Here is a 14274-nt window from a genome sequence, read left to right as displayed (position 1 = left end):
TTTGAAATTGTCAAAATCAGGATACCTAAACCCTATTCCTGCAACAGGAGAAAAATGAGGTCTAGCAGATTCAGGAAGCCTAGACTGGCATGTTCTTTCTGGAAAAGACCACCACCAGGAAGCTAATTTCTTGTATGGTTCCAGACTCTGGTTCTCAAGTTTGCTGCTGCAGATTTGTTCATCCTCTCAGTCAGAGCACGCTAAACATCTCTAGCTCCAAAACAACATAGTTTTGTTTAACAGCTCTTAAAAACAGCTGTGAAGCACACAGAATTAACAGAAAAGCTGTTAAAAACCTGAAGTGGAATTCATTGCCTCCTGATGCTCAGTTCAGCACTCCTCCTCTTAAGTCAGCACTATTTGTGCATTTTACCACAGAATCCAAACACTTTGGCCTATTAGAAGCATATAGACACGTCAATTTACACCATAAAATGGCAATAATGTTTAAGTATGAATGTGTTTCCAATTCAGACTCCACCAGTAAGAGGCATAAGACCAAACACTTTTATTTTTGGATGAAATTAAGGCTAATCCGAGAGGATCCAGTTTTTTCTTTAATCCAGAATTCTCACTACAGGAGTACAATCAGAAGTTTGGCTGCATATAGCTAAATCAGCAATGCTTGCTTAGCTAATAATCTGTTCTTGCTATACTCAGTTTACCAACGCTGTAAATTCAGATTCACACCACTATTTCCACAATAAAGGTAAATGAATGCTTCACCTGATGCAAGAGATCAGTCTAATGACAAATTCAAGCACCCGAAATTTAGCGGCAGACTTGCAACTCCAACTCCCTTCTGAAAGTTTAGTGTAAACCTTCCAAGTTCAACATGAAACCTGCTTCTCATTGAATCTCTCAGTGCCACCACAGAAGAATTAATTACCACAGGCTCAGAGATCAACTTTGTGTTTACTTGCATAGAACTTTGGGCCAACAGAATAACATAAGATGCTGAACATACGCAACTACTATTAAAATTCCTCTAGTTTGCTTGAGAACTGAGCATATTATCTGAAGCAGCTATCACCAGCACAGTGCTAATCTTGCCTGAAGGGATAATCAATCCAAGCAGAATTAGAACAGTTTAAGATATTATTGCTTCTCAGCCACCAGTAAAACATCAGGTCAGGTGTTCAGAGGATGCAAAAGCTTCTAGCTTATCTCAATGCAGAGTGAGCCAGCAAGCCGTACAGTACTGCGTAGTTAATACTGGCTACGCTTGCCAATTTATTTTTGCATTAAGATGGGTCAGAAGCATTCATATGACCGCATCTGCTTCTCAAAGAAGGTGATTTTGAGTTACAGCCATTAACAGCACAAGACAACTACGTAGCATCAGCTTACAGATTTTTGTGAAACTACAGACACCACTGCCCTCTGTGCTAAGGGCCTGAGCAGCAATGGTACACTGCTTTATTTTACGGATCAGGATCTACGGAAGGATGGGCCTTTCCAGGGACTGCACCACTACTGACAACTAGAAGTTGAATAATGGAAAACGTCAGGAACAGCAACTAGACATCCTAAGTCTAGAAAGGGAATGCTGCCTGCAGGAAGGGACTTTCAGTCCCTTCACCAGTAGCTATTGTCAAGTCATGTTTGGCATTTATTTCATACTTTCTTCTTGCGAAGGTCAGATTTTTTTAAATGGCAATAACAGAGTACACCATTTTAGAATAAACCATGACCAGACTTACATTAATTTGAGATTTAGCACAGTACAGACTTAAACTGAATCCTTTTTTTTTCCCTAATGTGTTAAAGCATTAACAGCTGGCAGCTGATAGAAGGAGAGGTCTTGTTCCCCCTCACCCACTGATTAGCCTTCTACCCCCCATTTCTGTTTCAAGTGTCAACACGAGCAAGCCCCAGCATTCTTCTGCCCACACAATAACCAATTCGTGCCATAAAAGCAACGGAAAACTACACCAGGAGGGAAGCCCTTTTTGTTGTGTCAGCAGTTTTAATCTGCTTTCCTTGCAGCAAGATAAGCACCAGAGCTAATGCCAGAGGATAGGAGAGCAAGAGGAGAAACTGCAAAGCTAGAAGCAGGGGAAGAGACTCCCCCCATCAGATGATTTTAAGCTGCCAGGTTGTCTCAGTTATACTGTGACATTATGTCATTAAATACACATTCCCTTCCAGCTCTGTCAGAATTGTCAGAGCACAACCTCAGAAGTTTCCTGTTCTGCTAAATGACACTCAAACAGCTGAACCTTCTTTGTTCAACATATCTGAGCTACAAAACCAGATGACTTACGTTTTCAAAATTGTTTTAATGGAAGGCAGCTTTGCTTGCCTTTGTCCTGTATAAAATTCAAGCCCTACAAGCACAACACACCAATATGTTGATAAGTATGGAAGCTGTACAGTACAATTAGAGCATTTAGCATGCAAAGGAAGAAACATTGAGATTTTTCCAGCTTTACGAGACAAAAGTTCAAGTTTCCTTCACTTTAACCAAATTTGCCCAAGATGATACAAATCCTTCCTGCTGCCACAATTCTCCTCCTGCTATATATTTGAATGCTTTCCAAAAACAAAAACTTGGGGGGGGGGGAAATCTATTTTCCTTATCCTCCAGGGTATATCTGCTGCCTAGAAAGGAGGCACCACAGCTAGATACCAAGCACAGAAAACTCCCCAGCACATCATGATGGCAAGTTACCAGACTTATATCTGGCATTAAGCAAAATTGACAGGAGTTTGGCAAATGGCTATCAACTTTAAATCATTTTACCACAGCCTCTAATCTCACTGTCTGCAATACTTACCATCTATATCTCTCCATGATAAACAAGGAGTGCCTAGGGCATTGTTGATTCAGAAGCAATTAGAACTGTGAAGGAAGCCTTCCATCTGCTTCTCTTCAGACATTAGAAAAAAATTATAGGAAGCCCTTGCATAAAGGCCTGGCAAGCATTTTCATGGGATACCAGGAGCAAAGCATGCAGAAGCGCCAAAGGCATAGTAGAGAAGAGGAAAAGGAGCAGAGTGCTGATAAAGAAGATGCTTCTTTCTTCCTAATCTTTCACCAAGCACTTACACAATCTACTGCAAGGCTAACACTTTCTCGCCATCCTGGAAGTTAGTGGGAAACCACTTCCTCCAATGGTGGTGAACAGTTCTCATGCCAGTGAGAACAAAAACAGCCCCTGAAGAATTGTTAACCTTTGCATACTGAAAAGAATTCCAAAAGGAAAAGGCGGTATAAGATGGTCAGTATGGATGAAATGAGAAATGCTACATAAGAAAACAAGTTTTTTTTATTCTGCTCTCGCTGAAATACGTTGAGGGAATCTCCTGATATTTCTTTACCCTCTTTAAGAGGGTACAATCAAATTATATCAGTAAATATTCCAGACTTGAGAACCAGGCCTAGAAACTAACTTGGATCTATAACTTCGTTAACTGACGTTTGTCAATCCATGTTGACATAAATCAGAAGTCTGAACACACTTATATTCTCAGCGGACAGGTCAAAGACGGAAAGAAGGCCTAACAGCTCCATTTGGAAAGGCTACCTGTAACGAGACTGGTACTTTGCAGCCTTTCCAAAAAAGGCTTTCAATTCTATGTCCCAAAAAAAGGAAATTTTAAGACTAAGTTCCATTGCACTGCAGTTTCTAAAATGAGAAATTTTTTTAAATAGCCAAACCCTACAACAGCTTGTTTTAAAAAGCAGCCTTCTTTTTCTTCCTTGTGTAAGATGCCCTCAAACTTATGATGCCAAGGATGCACAGAGCAACCAACGGGAACCGTATGTACTGTGCCCGAATCTTCCATTAATCCTGGAGGTGCTCAAATTCACATAGCCCAACACTTTACTACCTGCTTCAAAGACTGCTCATTCACCAACAGCCAGGTCTGCATTCTCAGGACTGGACTGAAAAGCTCTCCAAGGTATTTTTTTCCAGAAATGTTGCACTGACCATGACAATCACCTTCTCACAAAAGTGCACAAGATCCCAGAAGGTTTAAAAGAAAAATGACACAAATGGTTCTGGCAACAGACCAACAAAAGCTTTTTCCAAATGACACTCGGTATCTCCATCCAGAATTCTAGGATACAGTGCTATGAAGTCTTTCACTGCGAGATGTTTGCTAAGAAGACCTGTACGAATCTGAGGAGATAATCTGAAACAGGAACATTGGCAAGAAAGAGAACTGTCTGCCTTCAAGATCAGGCAAGATGCTTAGTATACCTTCACCTTGTTCACAGGTCTGCAAAGGCACTAGACCACTACTGGGATCACAAACTTGAATGTAGACACCTAAACAGATGATAGATGATAACGTGAGCATTTTAGCTACTGCAGAACTTAAGACGGGAAATTCTTCCAGGAGCTCTGTGCTCCTTCATGCCAGCAATTAGCACCTTCATTAAAATCCAGGCAGCAGGTCTTATCACTCCAGCAACTGACCTATTCTCATTCATGCAATATAGTTCCCCAGACACTGAAAGCCATGTAGCACTGCAGATGCACAGGTGAGCACTAACACTAGCTGTGCTGACCACAAGAAGGTCAGAGCTACCTCAAACATATTTCTTGTCTTTGCATACAGACTACACCAATATCTGACATTTGGCCAAAGAAAGCCAGATGAATGTGTTAAAAGTATTGTGGCACAGAGTTTGTGGCACCTTCACTGGAACACTGGGGAATGGGCCACGCTGAGCACAGCATGGTTCTCAAACCACAGCGCAACTGAGGCTGCTGACACAGGTTACTGACCCAACACCTCAGCCTTTCTTTGCAATGAAGTGCAAGTTAGCATCACCTAGGACATGCTACGCAGGAAGTGCTTCAGGAGACAGTGTCTCACAGAGTCCCTAAACTGATGAATTCTCCTTGTTGGAGTTAATACTGGTGAATGAACAGGGATCCTGCACCGAAACAAGTGATATTGGCAGAGTTCTGCCGGTGAGCTGTCTTGATCAACTCGGACTTGAATCTCAAGGGTTTATTCTTAAATACACTGGCTGACCTCAAGAATATTGATGGGGTGCTTCAAGTAGAACTTCAGGGCTATACAAAGAAGAGACCTCCTCCTGTTTCTTCAGCAAATGGATGATATTTGTTGACATGTGTGTGTCCCCCCCGCAAGTCATGGTTGACTCAAAGGCAAACAACAGATTTGGCTATCTGTCTTGGATACTGCTCTACCACTCAATTTTGAAGCTGCTGATCAGTCTTCCTCAGAGATCACACCTGAAATAGAACAAAAAGGACACTACTACATCAAAGGAAGAGCCAAACCAATCCATATGGCTGCAAAAGGCAGATGCAGAGGTGCTGAGGTGTCTAGGTTTGAACACATGCCAAAAGCAATGCCACACACACAAAAGGGCCTGAAGGGCCTGCAGAGAGCCCCCACTAGTTTTAACTGCTCCAGGAAAACAGTTTTCAAGAATGATTCAACACAGTACTGCCATGCAAAAACTTGCTTTGCAGCCAGCTGTCAAGACAGGATTGAGAAGCAAGAGTTTAATCAAGATATAAAAGGGACAGAGACGGGGGGGGGGGAGGGGGGGGAACGAACACACATGTTTTCTTCTCAGAAATCACTGTAAGGAACAGAATAGGTTTCACCTTAGAAGAAGCCACACCAGCAGAAAAACCTCCACTAGGCCTACATGCCTCCCAGAAAAAAGAAAAAAGGTTTGCCAATGCTCCACAGCCAGAATACATCTCTGTTTCTTAATCCAGACCCCTCTACTTTACACGTGCCACAGATTCTTTCCCCATAATCTCCAAGAAAACCCCTTTTATTCTTTACACGAACTCCTTTCATGTCCCCAACAGCTCTCCACACTACACCCCACAAGCACAGACCTCTCCATGAACATCCATAAGACTATAGGTCAATGACAATACAGTGCAAGATCCATTGCTATTTGACTCACACTGCATTCATACAATATTACTTCAAGTAGCAGAGGATTTTAATCTTGAACAAACACCAAAAGCCAGTTGGGGGGAGGGGAAGGAAGGGAAAAATCACAAAATCCACAGATTCTCTCTTCAATTCAAGAATAACATTTATACAGCATATGAAGGGAAAAAACATTAACATAAAAGGTTATCCTAGCGCATACATGCACAGTATAGGTCATGCACTTCAAAACCTCAACTCAGATCTGAGCTTCATGCTTAAGTCTTTCAACAGATTATTTCAATGTATACTTGCAAAGGCAGGTGATAATGCTTAAGTTTTCCTTATGAATAAAAATAATTTAGATATGAAGTAGTGTGCCTATGTTTGAGAGATGCCTGATGCCAAAAAGCAAGTCCATGACCACAAAGGAAGAATCTTGATCTCACTTTTTCTTGCTTGTTATGGTTGCTTAGGCTGATCGGCAGCTACTGTATTTCACGAGCATAAATCTTATGTTTCATTAGAACAGCCATGTTCCTGAACTTTGAAGCATGATGTTTGGGTACATATGAAAACTTAAAGGCAGAAAGTGAGGCGCCACAGATTCCTTCCCCTAAACTGCACTGTTACCCTACTTCTCTTTTTATTGTCCCACAGTGATCAATATGGTCGGTATTCTCTCCCACACAGCTGTCTCATCTGAATTCCTCTCCCCCGCAGCCGCAATAGTTTAAAATCAGCAAACAGGAGAAATTTAAATTCAATATTCAATTTGATTCATTTGGCATTTGTACTCTGCCCCCTCTCCCCCCTCAAGAATGAAACCAACTCAGTCTACTGAAACATGCTAATGAAGGTCACTTAAAAAAAAAGTTTGTCTTTAGACAGGAAGATTCTTTTACACCGAAACTCTAAGTGTTAAGCCACGTAAGTCGCTTAACTAGTACACGTATATTCCTTCCACACTAATGGGCAAATTCTGTTTGTAAATCTGGCAACCAAATAGATCCTCTCTGCTTGCCAGTCCTTCAGATTTTTCAGAGTTAATAGATATCATCTTTTTATTGATTCCTCTCCCCCTTTGTGAACCTGCAACGAAGACACTGCCCTTTTTCTCCTTAGCTTGACTCAATTTAAGATTCCAACGTTTTTGTCAGTTCTGACAATAAAAATATCTCTGCATCAGAAGTGGCTACTACTAAAATCTACTACTGCATTTCAACAAACTTTATTTCCATACGCTAAATCGATGATTTCTAGTACAACATATTTTAAGCTCAGGGGTTTTTGTTTTGTTTTATAACATTGGGCGTAAACTTAGTTTTAAGCGTATTACTAGTCTAACAAATCTCAACTGTCATAATTTTAATATTTTGACAAAGTAGTTTTACATACTCTTTAACTATCAGATTTGTCTAAAGAGCTTTTAAATGCTTCTCTTAGTTGTTTTTATTCATGTCCATATAATGACATCACCAAGGTAAATGTTTTTGTCAACACTTATATTGCCATTCAGAGACAGAAGTATTTGAGGCCAAAAAATAAGCTGCACTCTTCACAGGAATGACCTCATTTTACCATCAGTCTGATGAACTACACTCAACTCATAGGAACAAAATTAACCATAGTTAGGATGCTGTCAGAAATCAGATACAGACTAGCCATAATTACCATCCACTGCTGCTTTAACATGAAGGAGAGGATCAGGGCCTCCTGACATCACCTCTGCTTGATATGTGTGAACAAGGGCAACTGGAAGCTACGCAGCTAACATACTACACATCTGCAGCTAGATCTGAGACTTCTCCATCTTTCAAGGTTAATAGTTAGCCTTGACAGAGAGAGTAGGCTACAAAGCTCTGCTCAGAGCTTCACGGCAACACCTTCCACAGTTGTTTTGTCCCTGGATCAAAGATGCTGACAGTTAACATAACGGAGCTCTTAAGCAGAGAAGAGACAGCTGGACAACTTTTGCAGCTGAGACTATCTCACCTTCTGCAATGGTATTTTAAAAAGGACACGTTTACCATAAACAGATACAAAAAAAAGAAAGAAGTTATTATCTTCCTTGTTCTAGACAGTGTCAGACTGTCTAGCAATTGCCTCTCGGAATTTTTCACCTACAAAAAAACATCTGGAGACAAAGAACTGTGCTGTGAGGGAACAACTCCTTTCCTACGCACAGGACACTTGCAGTAGGTGAGAAGAAGCGGACATAAGAACTGCAGATTCCAGACACATTCTGACAACAGCTGCCCCACACATTGATCCATCCTTGGATTAGCAGCTGGTACTTTCACTTTGATGGGACAGGAAGGCAAGTGAAGTAACAGGAGGAGGAGACAGCATTTGACTCGTTCACCAGCACAAAACAAGTAGCTGGAAATCCATCTCTGAAGGCTTGATGAGACACCACAACTTGCTACTGCACTCCTACAAGGAGGCCATAGAAGCAGTGGGTGAGAGGAAAATTATACTTTATACTTACTATGCCACCGCTACTAACGTTTACAAAAAAAGAAAAAAAAGGCAGCAAAACCACACACACGAAGAACGTCTCTGCCTTCTCAGCATACCTTATCTCCACGCTACCCCCCAAAAAAAAAAACCCCAAAACAAAAGAAGCTTAAAATCTATTTTTGCATACATCACCTACATATAACAAGGTTGTATAATCAAATGGATCATTTAGGCCAGCAGTTTGAAGCTTGCAGGTGCCCAGATCACAGAACTGCACATCAAAAAGCAGAAGCGCCCTGATCAATTTCCAACACAAGGCAAAATTTAACACCTCTCCTTTGCTGCACTATGTCACTCTTCCTAAATGCTTAAATCGGCGGGAATTTCCCATAGCTGCCTTCCATGCTTTTTCTAAAGTACCTGGAAGTGCAAAAAGAACAGCTTCTCTAAACACCTTTTTGAAGTCTGCAAATACAGTAAGCTTGAGTTTTCTGTAACTAAAAGCCTAACACCTTCACAGGTACCTTATCCACAAGATAGGCAGTCAGTGCAACATCTAATAACATTTTACTGTAATCAATTCACAGAGGGCTCGTAATAAATAGGCAAGAAACAAGACAGAGACCAAAGCTTCAGGAAAGAAAGCAGGCTGGCACAACACCTTAAAGAAATAGATTCTGAAAGTAAAATGACATGTCTCTGACAGGTCAAGACAAGGAGGGTTTTTTTCAGGAAGAAAAAAAGTGACAGAACATGCAAGAACCAGCAAACAGAAAATAGAGTGCTTTAATTAGGAGCGCAGAGCACATTTCATGGTAAGCTAATGTCAGCACTAGACACCGGCCACATTCAACAGACATGATTAAGTTAAGAAAGATGCTATACACAGTATTCACATTTCCATTTAGACTGTGCTTACTACTACCGTTGTTCCCACAAACCTGGCGCTGCATAAGACAACTCACGTAGGAAAGCAGTGTAACTACATTTATCTGGTGCTGCAGAACCACCCACATCGGGGTAAATAAATATATTATATAGTGAGTTTATAGCCTTAGTTAACAACCATACCAGCTTAAGGTGTTCCTGTTCATATTCCAATCAAGCCAAGGGGAGAGCCTACTGCAAGCGCAGGTCGTAGTTCTATAACTCAGGACTGCTGAACACTTTGAATCATGAAACCACAGACTCATTTGCATCGTTATACAAATACAGTTACACTGCTTCAGAACAAGAACTAGGACAGTCACAGAGTAATGTATCATGCTGTACAGACTTACGAGGAATCTAGACTTTATTATCTATCATACAACACAGACATAACGCAAGAGTCAACAGAAATCTAAGAAATCATATCAACCATATGGGCTCGATAAAGCCTATGGAACATATGCATCACCCCAGTTCTAGAGAGATACACAAGTCAGAGAACTCTGTTCACACAGATCTAGAAAGAAAAGTGCTTAAAACATGAGTACTGGGGAACAGCCGGCTGGTAAAGAGGTAAGAGCTGAGCGATACCAGCAGTCAACATCCACATTCAGGGCATAAAAGCAAAAAGAAACAGAAATACAGAGACCACAAAAAGCGATCAAATGTCAACAACAAGCATTAATAAAGGGAATGAATCTCTACCCTTCCCATTTCTTTCCTCCTTTATTTTCCACAGATGCCTCATTAAGTGGATCACAGGATACCAGTGCAAGTCCTTCATGCAACAAAGCACGCTTCCCTTCTCAGTACGTCTCAGATGTAAGCCTCTACCCAACAGACAATGGTACTCCACTACCCAACGTTACAGAATATGGTAGCCAGCGCACACCTCCACACAACTATTCCACCAGAGCTCAGTGGCCCTTTCTCCGGGCTACCTCTACACACGTTCGTTTCACCCATGTCCTCCCACTGAATGGCCCCCAATACATTCTTGCCTCTTCCAATCACTAAAAAAGGGTAAGTGCTCTACTTTGAAAAGCCTCCCACGAGTACTAACAATAGTGGGCTGCTACTTTAGTCATGATTTCTTCCGGCCAAAAGCACTCAGCACAGCGTTACTGAACCCTGTTCCTAGCAGGCCCAAATTAGCATTAATATTAACACATATTGACCACATTAGGAAGCCCACCCTCAGATACTGCCAGTCAACAAAGATGCGCCAGTCTTAACGAAGGTGGGAGATTTAAAAGCTGCGTCCGTGCAGGCGCAGGCAAAATAAACACGAAAGACAGCGACGTTAACCAGAAGAAGAAAGGCTCCAGGACGAGGCACGGACCCGGGCAGCGCATCCGCCACCCCGGGCCGGCGCCCTCCGCGGCAGCCCCAGGCGGCGAGACCCACGGCCTTCTCGGCCACGAGCGCGGAGGCCTCGCGCCCCTCCTCCACCGCCCGTGCCCCATCCACCTCACGCAGGCCCCCCGCAGCCCCGCACGCCGCAGGCCGGCCTCCGGCCCGCAGGCCGCAGCCCCGGCTCGCCGCCCGGCCGCCCCGCGCCCGCGCTCCCCCTCCGGCTGGCCCCTCCCCCCCGCAGGCCCCAGCTCTCCCCCTGCAGGCCCAGGCCTCGGCCTACGTTGGCGCGGCCCTCGCCGCCCGCTCCCGCCCGCGCCGGCCCCGCGGGACCCGCCGGGGGCTCCGCGGGCGCCGCCCCGCCGAGCCGGCGGCGGCGCGGCCTCACCTGTCGCCGGCTCGGCAGGGCCTGGGCAGCGGGAGGCTAACGGCTCCGCAGCGCGCACAACAAGCCGCTCGCAGCGCCGCCGGCCACGCCTCCGCCCCGCCCGCCGAGCCCCGTTGGCTGCCGCGCGCACGTGTCCCGCGCGCCGTTGGCCCCGCGGCCCGTCCGTCAAGCGCCGGCCGGGGGCGGCCTCTCGCGGCGCGCCGGGGGGAGGGGCGCCTGCGCGTGCGGCGCCGGCGGCCTGGCGCGGGGAGCCGGGCCCCGCGCGCGCCGGCCCCGGGCCCGCCTCAGGCGCGGCGAGGGCCCGCGGCCTCCGACCGGGCGCGCCCGGCCGCGGGCAGGCGCGGCGGCGAGGGCATCGCCTTCCTCCCCTCTCCCGGCAGCGGGGCCGGGGGTCTCCCGGCAGCCTCTGCGGGTGAGCAGGGGCCTGCACCGGGCCGCTTCGTCAGCGGGCCTGAGGGGGAGCTCCCGCAGAGGCGGTTGGCGGAGGGTGCAGGAAGGGGGCAGGCAGCGTGACCTGAGCAGTCCCCACCGGGACGGCTCACGGCTTCAGAAGCGGCCAGGAGCAGAGCCGGTGCTCTCCCAGCCTCGGCCTGCTCTGCTGGGGCCTGCTGAAGTCGTAGGAAGGAGCTAGGAGGTGAACGTGGATCTCATCTCCGTTGCTCCCTGTGCACGAGTCCTTCCATACTGCTCTTGTAGAAGGAGAAATGCAAGTTTTTCCCTGTAGCAAAAGTTAGACTGGAGTAGAAGATGTAGCAGGACAGCCCCAGGCTCTGGGGTGTTTGTGGTCAGCGCCTCCCCATTAGCTGAAGTCTTCTCTTCCCATGGGTGTCCGGTGCCAGCTGTACCTCAGGCAAACAGGGGAGCCTCCCTGAGCAATAATACAAAGGAATGCTTGTGACTGGTTAAGAGGTTGAATTGTTCCTGTGTAAATGAGATGCAAGGGATGATCTGCAGGAGAAGCTATGGTGGTCAGCGCTTTTCTATGCTCAAAGAAGTCCTTCTGCAATGACCTGAAGGGACCTGCTGGTCAAGAGTTTTCCCTCTGTCCACTGCCAGCAATTTTTTGGTAGCCAAGGGCATCCCTTTATATCTGAACCTATTTCCACTGTACAGGAGGAGTCTGTGAATGTAAAATTCCACTATTCAGCAGGAAACAAATGTCTTTTTGTCATTAAGACAGTATTCTGCAATAACACCCACGGTGGAAAGCAGTAGATTTAGTGTGTGACATACTTGTAAGCTTGCAAGTCTGTAAATCCTGTATACCTGTCAAGCTACTCCACTTTGGCCAAAAATTCAGAATATTGCTGCATGAAAATGCGTGATGTTATTTTTCATTTGCAGACAACTCATAATGAGTTTTACTTAGTTGAGTAACATAACTGAAAATCAAATTACTGCACCTTTCTCTAGACTAGAACAACAGTGAGATCTCACCCGAAGGATAGGAACTTGCAATATAGCAGCAAAACCATATATAGGAGTATGCATTCTTTGCCATTTCCTTGCACACGTGTGTGTGTAAATACTCTCTACCTAGTAATAATTACACTGGAACACCTGGAAAATCACACAATGAAAATGCAAATCTTTCCTCTACCTATCTTGACGTGGCCTCTGGCAAGGCCTTGTATAGTAAATTCCCAACGTTGTTGCACTGATGGTATCCGGTTTATCTGCCCAGAAACCCATTTCAGAAACCCCTTCAAGTGGTCCTGTTATACTGGGCCATTATGTACGGGCTCCTAATCTTCTATACGTTATGACCAGGAACAGCCCAGCCTCTGCCGTAGTCCGAAGGGCACAGTATCAAAGAAAACGTAATGGTCAGCATCATTAAATGAAGAGTCCATCGAGGAGGTTAATGATTAAGAGAGATGTTAAAAACATTGCCATTTTCTTTCTTTCTTTCTCATAGCTTTCAGTGCCAGATGGGGAATCCTCACATGTAAACTCCAAGCCTGACAGGTCTGGAAATATCCTTCAAGGCCTCATAAAACATTAAAGATGTTTGTGCATCTGTTATTTGCTCATGCTGCTATGTATGCCAGCCACAATATCACAATTTTGTCATTCACATCAATGGCAGCTTTCTGTTACTGCAAATTTTCTATTTTCCTTGTATCATTCAGGTTTTAATTAAGCAATCCCATTCTTGGGCCTAAGATGGGTCTCAGATCTCCAAAAATCAAGGCCATGGGCACAAGACAACGCTGCACAGAGCTTTGATGCCTTTTATCTTGTAACAGCACATTTGCAATCTCATCGTTTCATTTATCACCATAAACACTATGTTATTTAAAATTGTGATGGCAATTAGAAGGTATTATCCTATTAAACCATATGTCAGTTTTTAAAGGAACAATCTCATTTTGCTGAAATATTGTCTGTGGCAGTGTTTCAGTTCAATACGAAAACTCATCAGTCTGAAGGTTTCATGATAATGTGGAATTTTAGAAACGTGAAGCTAGGTCTCCCAGTGAAATTGTCTTATGATGCAGCAACATAAATGACATCAGGCTCTTCACAACTACGTTCAGTCGTGCTATTTCTTGAGGTATGGTGAAACATGAAAAAAGCTCACTGCAAACAGGGTAATACTGGAAGCCATTTGTCAACATGATTCTTACACGGCAGGAAAATGAACAGTGTGAATTACTGAAGTGCTTGCCACAAGGACAAATGGTTATAACCTGCCATGAATGAACATCAGCTAGAAACTTCAGGTTACAAAAGGAGGGAGATTGCTGCAGAGCTTTCTAACAGCGCAAATGCAACGCAGACCGTTAGGAAGGCTTTAAGAGCCCACCTGAACACAGGTATGCTCTCCTGGTTTAAAAGCAGCGAGCAGCAGCTGCGGGAAGGAGGTGTCTGAGCAGCAGCAGCAGCACCCCCGGGCACGCTCGCACCCCGGCAATGCCAGGCTTCCTCAGCTGCCAGGTGGCTCCAACAGGTTCTTCTGTGAGTCTCCGGACAGCAGCTCTATTAATTAATTTCCCTATTTTTATGTGGCTTCCGTTGTTATCAAAAACCACTACTTTCATAACACCGGTTTATCTTTCCTGGGGCTGCAGGAGCGCTTTCTTGCAGCAACACCCCCCTGCTCCCTGGGGCTGGCGTAAAATGGCGGCCAGGAACGGCCAGAGCCGCGGGGCAGGTAACGGCGGGGCGGGGCCCGCCCGGGGGGCGGGGCGGGGCTGGCCCCCGCCCCGCCCCCCGGGAGGGCCCCGCCCCGCCCCCGGGCGCTCCCCGCCCCG

General features: G+C 45.2%; 1 protein-coding gene across 2 annotated transcripts in view; it reads right to left on the bottom strand.

The window, feature by feature from the left end:
* ELAVL1 (ELAV like RNA binding protein 1) overlaps positions 1-11074 on the bottom strand; it is a 41337-nt gene extending 30263 nt beyond the window's left edge. For both annotated transcript variants that reach the window (XM_050910765.1, XM_050910766.1), the window contains exon 1: positions 11018-11074. The gene's annotated coding sequence lies outside the window, so the exon portion shown is untranslated. The remainder of the gene's footprint in view (positions 1-11017) is intronic.
* Between the last annotated feature and the right edge of the window lie 3200 nt (positions 11075-14274).

Source organism: Gymnogyps californianus, chromosome 24 (assembly GCF_018139145.2).
Source record: "Gymnogyps californianus isolate 813 chromosome 24, ASM1813914v2, whole genome shotgun sequence".
NCBI lineage: Eukaryota > Metazoa > Chordata > Aves > Accipitriformes > Cathartidae > Gymnogyps > Gymnogyps californianus.
This window is presented reverse-complemented; position numbering and strand designations above follow the sequence as displayed.